Here is a 12,147-nt window from a genome sequence, read left to right as displayed (position 1 = left end):
CCGGAGCCTGTGCTCCGCAACGGGAGAGGCCACAACAGTGAGAGGCCCGCATACCGCAAAAAGAAAAAAAAAAAAATAATAATTGAACTGTTAAAAGATTATGTGTTCCTGGACACCATCCTCCTATGGAATGGTCACAGTACAGAGGTTGGTTGGTAGGAAAGAATCTTCTGTGTCTTAGAAGGACCCTGTCATTGGATGTAGGGCCACCCTCATCCAGGAGGACCTCATCACAGACCCTTCACTGCATCACGTCTGCAGAGACTCTGTTTCCAAATAAGGTCCCGTTCCCAGGGTATAGGATGGGGACACATCTTTACGGGGGTCCACTGAGCCAACTGCAGGGCCCCTCCCAGCAGAGGGGCCCCAGGGTGGGTCCCGCAAGCTCTCTGATTAAACACATTATCTGCAGCCTGTCCTGCGGCCCTACGCCCCCTCCCATGTTTCTGGGGTCACCCTATGGGGAGGGCCCCTCTCAGCTGCAAGCACAAGGACACAAGCTGCTCTGGGTCACTCCTGCCTCAGTCTCACTGGGATGTCTCTGAGGCTCTGGCTGCCGGTCACCCCCCACCCCAGGGATGTCACCCTCGTGGGGTCAGCCAGGGTGTCCCCACTTCTCTCCCCACATGAGGGGGCTCTGACCTCCAGAGTGCCTCCCTCCCTCAGGGGGCCGGGAGGGGTATCACAAAGTGAGTTGCCTGAAAATCTGACAGCTGCCGTCTGTCAGCACGGCTGGCTTGGCTCCGGGCAGGAAATGCCAAGGGTTGGCCCCGTAAGCTCAAGGTTGGCAGACCCACTGGGCACCTCATGCAGCCTCATGCCTGCCCTGTAGGACCAGCAGAAACCCCACAAGGTCGGGATCCACCCAGTCCCTCCCTGCAGGACTCCCTCGGGATTCACTGGGAGCCAACAGGGCATGAGCTCTAAGTATGCACCTGCTGAATGCCTAAAAGACATACAGGCTGCCCACCCTTCCCCAGAGAGCAGCTACCAAATCCATGTTTGAGCCTCCTTCCCCATAGGCAGTGGGTTCATGGCTTGCAGAAGGGGTCCAGGCTACACGAGTCAAGTCAGAGTTCCCCCAGAAAAGCCTCATTTGCAATTAAAATGAAAACAACACACACACACACATATCTTTCTCTCATCCTTGACATATCACAATTACACATTCATTCCTTTGGCTATGCAGTGCAGTATTGGAAGTTAATATCCACTGAGAAGGAAGGCATTGTGTGGTATTAGCTGTGTCCTCGTGGAAATGTAATTGGTGGGTCCTCTCTTGTGAGCAGCAGGGTGGGAAAGATAGGGACAGTGAAAAGGGGTGGGGTGGGGTGGGACAGGATCCCAGAAGAATCGATTCTTCACTGCCAAGATTCCCACCTTCCTCAGGCCCCCTGTGTGTGGAAGTTCTCTCCTCCCCTGCTCAGCCCTGCTTCCCCCACCCCATAGTCTGATAACGGGTTGGCAGCCGATGTGTGCAAACCTGACCACCAGGTCACTCCTGACCCTCTGCGCCTCTGCCGCAGCAGGTTTCCCAGAGAACTTCCTTGTGGTCCGGATCAGGCTGCTGGTGAGGGCAGCGTTTTTGCCCAGCATGGGCCTGAAGTTCCTCTGTAAAAGGGAACACCCGCCCCCCGCCAGAAAAAAGAAACTCGAGAACAGCATGACGGAGGCCACACACAAAAGGGCCCACGCCTGTCACCCCGTGCACGCAGAATGGCCAGAAACCCAGATTCAAAAAGCAGATTTGAGGTTGCTTAGGGCGGAGGGAGGGGAATGAGGGTGGGGGGCGGCTGCTAATGGGATGGCCCGTCTGCTGCCTGAGCCCCATACGTGGCCCAATACCCGCACTGGTTCTCTCCTGATGGCCGGGTCAGGGGGGAGTTTGACTTTCCCGTGTGCTTGTGGGCTTGACGCTTCCTGAAAAAGGCAGTCATTATTTTGTGCCTGAAAGAATAAACTTTAAAAAGAGATTAGGATTGACATAAACACGCTACCATGGGTAACAGATAGCCAGTGGGAACCTGCGGTATAGCACATAGTGCTCAGCTCGGTGCTCTGTGATGACCAAGGTGGGTGAGATGGGGGAGGGGGATGGAAGAAAGGTCCAAGAGGGAGGGGATGTATGTATACATATAGCTGAATCACTTCATTGTACAGGAGAAACTAACACACCATGGTAAAGCAATTATATGCCAATAAAAAATGAATAAATTAGTGTATTGATTAAAAAGAAGAGGCTTTCAAGAAAGAGGCAAAGCCAGGGGTCTCTGCAGAGAGCACACGTGTGTCTGGAAGACGGGTCCTGAGGACGCCACCGGACAAAGTGACTGTGAGCTCAGTACCGGTTAGGGGCTGTCCCTGGTGTCACAATTCAGAACCACCTGCTGGGTGACCGTCCAGGCACAGGCGATGGAGGCCGGCTATAGTCACAGCCACCACACGGGGGCAGCGGTGAGCGACCCGCCCATTTCCCGGCCCCAGTTTCTCAGCTTCCCAGGCCCAGAGGGCGGTGGTCTCTGGCCCGAGGGGTCGACTCAGGGTGGTGGCATCAGCCCTGGCTGCAGATGCAGGCTCGGTCCCCTTGGCCGGCTGGCTCGCCACACCTGTGCAGGATGTGTTGAATGCCAGGTGACCACCTGGAGGGCCTGGAGCGTGGGCATCCCTAGGAGACCACCCAGGCAGGGGGCTGTGGGCATGTGGAGGAAGGTGGGGGGCATCCCATGCCCGCTGCGGACGTCTGTGGACCACTGCATACACAAGGACCAAAATCATTGATGGAGCGACTTGGGGTTATCCTACAGCATGCAGCCCTGGGGGACATCTGGAGAGACCTGGGGAGTCCTGGGGGGGCTTGGGAATGTGTAGGGTCCCCAGGGTCTCCGTCTGGGGGGATGAGAGTGCTTTGGAACCAGACAGAGGTGATGGCTGCACAACATTGTGAATGTGCTAAATGCCCTCAGACTGTGCACTTAGCATGAATTCTGCAGCTTGTGAGTTAAACGTCAATAAAGCTGTTTTTAAAAAAGAGAAGAACGAACACATCATGGGCATCTTCATCTCCGAGATGCCTGCAAACCAGGTGGAGGGATGGGTTTTCGCCGTCTCTTGGAGGGCAGACAGACTGACAGCCTCCGACTTACGACAGATGGCCCCATCCTTGCCGTCACACAACCATGTGCAGACTTTGGAGCTGGCATCTGTGCTCCGCCCTGACCCTCCCCTGTCAGGGTGTGACCTCTTTCCCTTTCAGGGAAAACCGTTTATAATAAGTAAAGAAAACGAAAAATTGCCTGGATGTTTATTCACGGATTTGTATGAATGCAATGGTGTGGGCTCTGTAGAAATTGTAAGGAGACGTAGATTCATTTCTGCGCCTAAGGAAGGATATTCGTGGTGTATTTTTAGTAAAATTAAAAAGTGACAGGACTTCCCTGGTGGCGCAGTGGTTAAGCATCCACCTGCCAATGAAGGGGGCACGGGTTCGAGCCCTGGTCTGGGAAGATCCCACATACCGCGGAGCTACTAAGCCCATGCGCCACAACTACTGAGCTCACGCGCCACAACTACTGAAGCCTGCGAGCCTAGAGCCCGTGCTCCGCAACAAGAGAAGCCACCGCAATGAGAAGCCCGCGCACCGCAACGAAGAGTAGCCCCCGCTCGCCGCAACTAGAGAAAGCCCACGCGCAGCAACGAAGACCCAATGCAGACAAAAATAAATAAATAAAGTTATTTTTTTAAAAAAGAAAGAATGAGCGAAGTCATTGAGGAAAATAATCACAAGCTGCCCCCCAAGGTGGCCAACACGGGGCACCCCCAAAACTCTATATGAACAACAAAGACACCTATCTCCCTGCCCATGTTCCAGCCACGGAGGGAAAAAGGAAAAAGGGAGCATAGACAGGATGAGGATGGAAAACGCCCAGCTGCGGACAGTTCTCTTTGGTGGCACGTCTCTACAACCCCACATTAAATATCCGGGCTGGGTTCCGTCCACACCCAGAAGAGACCCATCTCCCAGGCGGGGCTCGCTCAGGCTGCTGGCCAGGGAAGCAAACAGCAGAGTCGTGCCCTAGACACAGAGGGAGATGCCCACTCTGATTTCCTGCGATGACCTGAGCCCAACCGAAGTCAACACTACGAAGAAACAGGCGTTTCACGAAAGGCCGCGGCCACTGATAAGGAAGATTTCATTTAGAAACTTCCATGTTTGTGGTTGGACCAGAGCTAAGAAGCCACCTCTTTCGAAAGACGTGTGGTGCTTCAGAGAAAATAGAAAAGATGAGATCTAAGTTGAGGAAACGCACGCTATCGCTGTGGCCGAAGAACCCGTGACCCCAAGATACCCTGAGTCATCACCCCAGAGAGCCTCTGGCCAAGGCGCCACCGGAGACAACCTGGACCTGGAAAGATGGGCTTCTCGTGGGAGCATCAGCTCTGGCTACAGATGGGCTTGGCCCCGTCAGACTCTTATTTACACGGATGGGTTTACAATAAAAATCAGAACCTGGCAAGTCAGCCCAAGCCTGGGTTGGCTACCGGCAGGTTCCAGAGCGTACCTGTGCACCAGTGGGACAGGGACCCTATGGGAAGGGTGAGTTTGCTCCCCGGCATGGGGCCGGGGACCCGGGCAGGTTTCAGGAGGCCCGAGGGAGGGGGTAGGGGTGCCTGGTTAGTGTCAGGAGAAGAGTGTTATTTTTTATAGCAGAGTCCAGGGCGGCTCTAACAACCACAGACTGAGGGCCTAAAACCACAGGCATCCATCCTCCCCCCAGTCCTGGAGACCAGAAGCCTGAGGTCAAGGTGTCCCAGGGCCACGCTCCCTCCGGAGGCTCCAGGGGAGGGTCCTTCCCGCCTCGTCCAGCTTCTGGGGGCTCCAGGCGTCCCTGGGCTTGTGGCCGCGTCCCTCCCGTCTCTGCCTCTGTCTTCCCGGGGCTTCTCCTCTGTGTCTGTGTCTCTCCTCAGAAGGACCCTGTCACTGGATGTAGGGCCACCCTCCACCAGGGAGTCCTCATCTCAGATCCTTGACTTTATCACATCGGCAAAGACCCTGTTTCCTAATAAGGTCCCGTTCTGAGGCTCTAAGGGATGTGAATTTGGAGAGTACCATTCACTGAGTACAGTTATTAAAAAGTGCAGCGAAGATCCACACCCCCAGCGGACAGGGAGCTGGTGACCCCTAAGTGCCGGGGCCCCCAGAAGCAGCAGCTGGGAGGACAGGTCTGCAGGCTCCCCAAGGATGCAGAGGGCGCAGCTCACCTGAGCCGTGTCCGGAGCACCAGGCCAGGAATCTTAGAGCAAGGCGTGTCCCCTCCTCCAGGAAAACGCTCCGCCACCACGGCCGGAAGTGCTTTTGCTGGGAAAGGTCATGAGGGCAGCCTCTCCTCTCGGGAGAATCCAGGAAGCGGTCGGAGTCACGGAGACCAGGCTGGCCCGACCCCAAGGGCACGGCCAGCCTTGTGCCGGGAAGTGGCCCTGGAGGGTCTCTGGGGACCTCAGACCGCACGGGGTACCCTGTATCTCAGCCTGCGAATTTCTTTATTTTTCTTTCTTTTTTTATTTTTTTAATTTATTTAATTTATTTCTTTATTTTTTATTTTTTGCGGTACGCGGGCCTCTCACTGTTGTGGTCTCTCCCGTTGCGGAGCACAGGCTCCGGACGCGCAGGCTCAGCGACCATGGCTCACGGGCCCAGCCGCTCCGCGGCACGTGGGATCTTCCCGGACCGGGGCACGAACCCATGTCCCCTGCATCAGCAGGCAGACTCTCAACCACTGCGCCACCAGGGAAGCCCAATTTTTCTTTCATGTTTTTAAAAATATTTATTTATTTATTTGGCTACGTCGGGTCTTAGTTGCGGCACGCGTGTGGGATCTTAGTTTCCTGACCAGGGATCGACCCCGGGCCCCCTGCATGGAGAGCGTGGAGTCTTAGCCACTGGACGGCCAGGTAAGTCCCCTCAGCCTGTGATGTTCACTTCTCGCTCTTGCCCTGGGCTCTCAGACTGGCAGGACTGCAGGTCCCGACGTGCACCCCAGCCCTCCCATCTGCAGCTTTGCAGAGCTGGGCATCGGCCAGCGAGGTAGGTGCGGCGCAGCTCAGGGGTGCGGGGTGGGCCCCCGCCCCAGGTCATGAGCTGCGGTTCGGAGCCTCCTGCCTGAGACACACACCCCTCTCCCCCCAACTCCCCGCCCAGAGCTGTGTTCTCCCTCCCCGGAGAGGGGGCCCCCTCGCATCCCGACCCTGGCTTCCCCGAAGGTCCTGCTCTCGGACCAGGTGATGACCACCTACGTATGGAGAACACGTGCAAGATCGAGGGACTTCCGGTTTAGAGGCGTGGGGGGAGGGGGAAGGCGGGGGTGGGGGTACTTCCCGGAGACATGAATTTCTCTCTGCACGTTTTTCTGGACGGAAAACTGGATACAAGTCTGCCCGTGAGAGAGAGGTTCCTGAAACGCTTCAGAGCAGGGGTGGGTGTTGGCGTCTAAACCAGAGTGGATTTGAAGTGGGTCCGGGGCCCCCCAGGGGGTGGGGATGGTGGCCCCAGGAAGGTCAGGTTCTGCCCTCTGGATGGACCCGCTGGACACAACAGGGTGTGTGAGACGCAGGCCACAGGGTGACGGGCTGAACCCCGCCAGAAACACGCGTGTGTCTGTAGCGACAGACAGATGGAACGTTTGCCCTTAAATAAATAAACACACATTTAATATTTAATGTATATGAATGTCCTTATACACCAGGGTTAATCAATAGGCATTAGTGCTATATAACATTGATGCAAACATTAATGTACACCATGTAAGTCATACATTAATGGACCTGCATGATTATAATAATATACTATATACATGTAGTCTCTTTTTAATTTAGTTATTATTTACCTTTTTTTAAAATTAATTAATTAATTAATTTTTGGCTGCGTTGGGTCTTCATTGCTGCACGCAGGCTTTCTCTAGTTGCAGAGAGTGGGGGCTGCTCTTCTTTGCGGTGCGCGGGCTTCTCATTGTGGTGGCTTCTCATTGCGGTGGCTTCCCTTGTTGCAGAGCTCGGGCTCTAGGCGCGCAGGCTTCAGTAGTTGTGGCACTCAGGCTCAGTAGTTGTGGCGCACGGGCTTAGTTGCTCCGTGGCATGTGGGATCTTCCTGGACCAGGGCTTGAACCCATGTCCCCTGCATTGGCAGGTGGACTGTCAACCACTGCGCCACCAGGGAAGCCCACTTTTAAACTTTTTATTTTATATTGGAGTATAGTTGATTACCAGTGTTGTGTTAGTTTCAGGTGTGCAGCAAAGTGATTCAGTTACCTATATATAATCTTTTCCAGATTCTTTTCCAATTACTAGTTATTATAAGATATTGAATAGCATTCAATACACGTTCAATGTGCTACACGGTAGGTCCTTGTTGGTTATCCATCCTATATATAGCACTGTGTACATATATTCCCTTAAATACGTGAGCCTACTTGGATACACGGTGGTCCTGCAACTGTTTCATCATAGAATCAGTCACTAGTATTTTCAGCATTTTACTGTGGTGTTTGGAGGACATGAAGCAAAAAAGCATCATCTCATGGCCAAACCCTGCCCCACAAACGTTGTTGGGAGGATGGGAAGCCTGGGCGCCTGGATGATAAGGATGGGAGCCCATCACTTTTATGTCCACGGGCAGGTCGAAGCTCTGTGCCGAGGCCTGCGTTCTGGTTACACGGGTCCAGCCGGAGGCCACGTGGGAAGGGGTTTAGGGGCTGCGTTTCTGGGCAGTGACCGTGGCCACAGGGAGGCAGCCCCCAGGGAACTGATCCACTGCATTCCGCGGGGGGCGTCCAGCCCCTCGGCAGGTCCCTAGGAGCCCCGTCGGGCGCCCGACGGGCATGCGGCCTTGGGTTGTCGTCTGCCGTCCAGGGGCCACGGGTTTCCTTGGGCGGAGGCGCTCCGGCCCCGCCCTCCTCGCCGAGCCGGCCATGCCCCCGGGGCCGCGTGGCAGGTGCCAGGCGCTGGCCGGACAGGCTGCTATTCTGGTCTCTCCCGGCCCAGCTGCTGCGTGCCCTGGCCTCGCCCAGCCCCTTTCCCGGTTCCCCGTTTCTGTTCCCCGTAGCTCCTTCCCCACATGGAGGCTGGATTCCAGGCACACAACGCACGCTCCCCGCGCCGCCAGCCCCCGGGTGTGTGTGGGCTTTTCTGAAATTAGTCATTGCTTGTCTGACGGCACTAAACCGCTGATGGGGACGGAGCCGGGGTCCCCGGAGTGGGCGGCCGAGGGGTCTGCGGTCCCACTGAGGGAGACGGCTCAGCACGCATGCGCCCCTGGGCCTCTGTCGCCTCCTCTGGGTAGCGCCATCCTCCGCCTCGCCCGGTCCCACCCCCCATCCAGAGACACCCCCCCAAAACACTGAACCTCAAGTCTTCCCCCGGGTTATAGGGACACTGCCGGGGCTGCGGGCGGATATGGGGGCGTGGCCTTCATGAAACAGACCTGTCACCAGTGGCCCCTGTTTGTCCCCTTCTCACCCCACGTACACACGCCCAGGGCCTCCCGTTGGCAAGGTTCCCGGGGTTTGTGCTGTGCCCGCACGTTTGGGCTGCCTTGGGGCTGGATCTCCCCACGGACAGTCAGGGCTCAGCTTTTTTGGATCGGCGGAGCCAATGAGCACCTGTCCTGTGGCCTGGAGGCCCTGCGGTGCTTTTCTGTTGTGTCTTCCTTTTTTACTGGGGTTTTGGGCTTTTAGGGGAAAACTAAAAGGGAAGGAAGGAGAGGAGGAAGGGAGGGAGGGAGGGAAGAAAGAAATGGAAGAAAGAAAGAGAGAGAGAGAGAGAAAGAGAAAGAAAGAAAGAAAGAAGGGTCGTGGGGCATCCCCCCCAGACCCAGGGGTCAGAATCCACATCTGAACATCACCCCCTCAGCAACTGGGGGCGCACTGCCAGGAAAGGGGTCCAGCCTGGGCTCAGCCCCGTGGGTGAAGTCCACTCTGGACTGACTGTCGTTCCTCAGCTTTGTCATCCATGCCCGCCCCTGCCCCGCACCACATCTGCCTAGACACCCCCTGCCCCGGCATCACTGTGCTTCAGTCCCAGACGAAGAGGGACCCTGGGCAGACAAGAGGTGTCCACCAAGAGTGGTCACTGCCTAGCATGCATTTCAGAATTGCCTCAGTTCTTAGCAGGATGCACATCAGCCCTGAAGAGGGCTGAGGGGCTGGGCGTCTGGTCCTTCCCTTGCGGAGACACGGCTTTTGTCTCTCAAAGGGGCTGGTCAGCCACCAAGACTCATGCTCTGTGGGAAGTGGGCGGCCGTCACGAAGGACCCCAAGCTGCTCGGCTTAAATCCACAGACCTGCATCCTCCCCCATCCTGGGGACCAGACGTCTGAGGTCAAGGTGTCCCAGGGCCGCGCTCCCTCCAGAGGCTCCAGGCGAGGGTCCTTCCTGCCTCTTCCAGCTTCTGGGGGCTCCAGGCGTCCCTGGGCTCGTGGCCGCCCCCCTCCCACCTCCGTCCTCATGTGGCTGTGTCCTCCCTGTGTCCCTGTCTCCCGGGGGCCACCTTCTCATAAGGACAGCAGTCCCGTGGGACATAGGGACCAGCCTGTTCCAGTGGGAGTCTGTGTTACCTTAATCCGTTACACCTGTGACAGCCCTGTTTCTAAATAAGTCGCGCTCTGAGAGTCCAGGTGGATGTGCCTTGGGGCTGTGACATAGACAGGCAACACTGGAGGAGACAAGAAGACCTGCCTCAAGGGAGGGGGTGGAGGGACGGTCACGTGGGGCTGGAGCTTGGGAGCGGTGACAGGCGGATGACAGGTGTAGGGCGAGGGCAAGGGATGCCCAGGAGGGCCCGGGTGAGGGGAGGCCACCTGGGAGCAGGTTGGTAGGGGCCAGGCTGAGGGCTGCGTGAGTCCCGTGCAGCCAGCGCATCGGGGGCCCGGGGTCACCTCCCTGTCCCCTTGGGCACGAGCGGTCATTCCAATGGGACCTCGAAGGAAGGGGGCCAGGGCCCCGGCCATTCATGCTGACCGGCTTTACCCACGACACCGCTCCAGGAAACTGCCCAAGCGGGGGTGAATGGCGGGAAGCCATTAGGATTGTGACAAAGAGGAACCTACAAACAGAAGTGAGAACAGGAAAAGAAGACTTTGAAGAGAGTGTGTTGCGCCCAGGAGATCACAGAGCTGCAGTCATGCTCCTGACCCCAGACCGTCACTCTGAGTTGAGGGGTGGAGAGGGCTCCTGGACCGGGTCACACCCCCCACACAGTCTGCCCTCCTCCCGGGCTCACTGGGGCTTAGTTTTTAGGGGTGGGGCTGACCCCGGAGGCTACAAAAATACTGGTGAGAGAAGAGACAAGGTTCTTTCTCTTTCGGGAGACTGCCTGCAGCACAGCCGAGAAGCGAGGAGAGCTCGGGGCCCGGCACCCCCAGGCCAGCTGGACCAGCACCAGGAGAGGCTGCCTCTCTCCGGCCAGACCGTGCTCTGCATCCCAGGTGAGACCCCGGGGCCGGGCTGGGGGGCAGAAAGCAGGCAGCGTCATCGACTGCTGTCCCTCGAGACTCAGTACTGACCGCCAGCGCCGGGGGCGGGGGAGGGGACCCCCAGGATTTGAACACAGCTCATGGCAGCTGAGATGTGTCATCCGGGGCACCACACAACGGATTCAAAGCCTTTATGCCCGAGGAGGACGCTGAGTGTCTCGCTGACCCCAGTTACGGGATCCGACATTGGTGTCACCCGGTACCAGGCTGGATGCCCGGGGCGTCTTGACCACCTCTGTGTCTCGCGCCGGGTCTTATGCGTTGGCCGAATGCATGAACGGTACGCAGTGGTTTTCCCCGGACGAGAGGCTTCCCCCTCATCACAGTGCCCCCGACTCTTGCAGGCTCACATTTGCCCCCAGACGCAGGCAGGCGAGCTGCCGGGGAGCAGAACCCCAAGGCCCCTTATCTCGCCCCTCCCCTGCTGAGCCCCGCCCCATCCCCGGCCTCTGGGGGCGTGGCTCTGCCCAGGCACGCCCCTTCCCGTCGCGATCTGGGGGCAGCAGGATACGACGATGACCCTCATGCAGTGTGGGTCTTTAAAGGACGTGAGCTTCTCCGAGCGGCGGGGAGAGATGCCTGCGGGTGGTGCGCAGTGTCTCGAGGCTGGAGCCGTCTGTACCTGTGGGGCTCGGCTCACCTGAGCAGACGCCAGGAACAGACACCCACCCCTGCCTCGACACCCACGGGGGCCTGTCTCCATCCATTAAAGAGGAGCCCGAGGCTGTGCTCATCTGATACTTGGTCACAGTTCTGATCTTTTCCTGCCCGTGGATCTGTTGCTTGGGCCTTTTGTAAGCACGGCATTAAACTGCTCTGGATCGTGGGGCTCGGCTTGGAGGCACCCTCCTCTGAAGCTTTGTGCCCGACGCCTTGCCCTCCTCACCCTAATCCCTGTATTACAAATGGATTGCGTGGCATCTGTCCCGGGATGCCTCCCCGTGATGGACAGTTCTGGACCTGACCCGTTGCCTTGTCCTGGAAAGGGGTCTCTCGGGCTTCCCTCCGCCCAGTTTAGCAAGAAGGACGCTGGGTGTCGGCTTCTGGTGTCAAATTTGTGTGAAAGTTGGCTCTTTTGGGGGACCAGGTCAGTCCTGGGGGATCTGGTGGGAGCCCCAGCCCTGGATGGGGGAGCAGGTGAGACCCCAGATGGACGGAGTCCGGGTTGGGTCTCATGATGGGGGTGCTGGACAGGCCCTAAATGAGGTAGGGTGCGTCCTGGGCCCCCTCCTCAATCCCAGCCAAGATGCTCCAGGTGGGATGGCGGGGAGTGGCGGTCAGGTCTTTGGGCGACCCTGACCGGCACAGAGAGCCTGCGGCCCTGCTGAGGGTGTGGCCCCCGAGGCAGCTGACGGTCCAAGGCTCTGCTTGGGTGGCAGCCCGGGGCCGGCCTCTAGGCGCCAAGGGCATTTGCATGAGTGACTCGGGTTGGGGGGGAATGGGTGGGGTCCGTCGGGAGACCCTGCCGCTGGGGCCCGGAAGGTGCAGGAGGTGGACCCCCGGGGGAGGGTCCAGGAGAGCCGGCCTGCAGAGGGGGGCTTCATGGGGACCTGGGGAAAAACTCTGGCAGGAGCGAGGAGACAGCGTGGGATTTACTGACCGTAACTCGTCTGTTCAGGAAACTC

This window comes from Mesoplodon bidens, assembly GCF_964165515.1.
Source record: "Mesoplodon bidens genome assembly, chromosome: X".
NCBI lineage: Eukaryota > Metazoa > Chordata > Mammalia > Artiodactyla > Ziphiidae > Mesoplodon > Mesoplodon bidens.
The sequence above is the reverse complement of the archived record's forward strand: the minus strand, read 5'-3'. Positions refer to the sequence as shown.